The 697-nt window shown below is 38.2% G+C and overlaps 1 protein-coding gene across 1 annotated transcript in view; it reads right to left on the bottom strand.

Moving 5' to 3' along the window:
* Positions 1–697, bottom strand: part of LOC119592450 (transformer-2 protein homolog alpha-like) — a gene marked incomplete in the record, with an annotated part of 60,166 nt that overhangs the window by 22,954 nt on the left and 36,515 nt on the right.

Below are 697 nucleotides of genomic sequence, written 5' to 3'. Positions count from 1 at the left end.
CGCCGCTCCCCTTCGTACCACAGAGGTCCTCCTCCACGACGCTCATACCGCTCACGTTCTCGTTCATACTCTCCACGTAAGTAGACGGGGTCAGTGTTCATTGCGAGAGGCAGAGGAAGTTCGTCTCCGTTGTCCAGCTGAGCCTCCCCTTCTCTGGGTTGGGAGGAGCCTTGTCTGGGGTTGAGAGAGAAGGTGGTGGCACTGGGGCTCAGACGGCTCTTGATTTGTGTGATTATTGCCTTCTCTTTCCTGCTCTTTACCTCTCCTTTTAGTAGGCACAACTGTATTGACAAAGTGACACTGAGGAAATTTCTCCAAAGTGGGTGTATTATGCAAAAAGAACAATTTTTAGTTTGTTTTATAGTCTGTTTTACTTTAGTTTCATCTGGTATGTTTATATTTATAAAGAGTTTTTTTGCATTTTGTTTTGTCAAATTATTTGTGATGTGGTGATAGTTTAAGAAGTTTAAAAATTTGCATGTTCTTTGTAAGTTTTGTCAGTACTTTTATTTTATATACTGTGTATATATTACTTTCTATTACCAATTTTTTGAATTTTGGGTGACTAATGGCAAAATTTTTTCAATTGCATAGAAGGATATGCAAAAACTTGGTAATTAGAACTTCAGTATGTTGAGTGCAATTGAATTAAAATAACAAAATGTTTATGGGAATCTTGCAGTTTCAATAGATCCAA

Source organism: Penaeus monodon, chromosome 30 (genome assembly GCF_015228065.2).
Source record: "Penaeus monodon isolate SGIC_2016 chromosome 30, NSTDA_Pmon_1, whole genome shotgun sequence".
Classification (NCBI taxonomy): Eukaryota; Metazoa; Arthropoda; class Malacostraca; order Decapoda; family Penaeidae; genus Penaeus; species Penaeus monodon.
The sequence above is the reverse complement of the archived record's forward strand: the minus strand, read 5'-3'. Positions and strand labels throughout refer to the sequence as shown.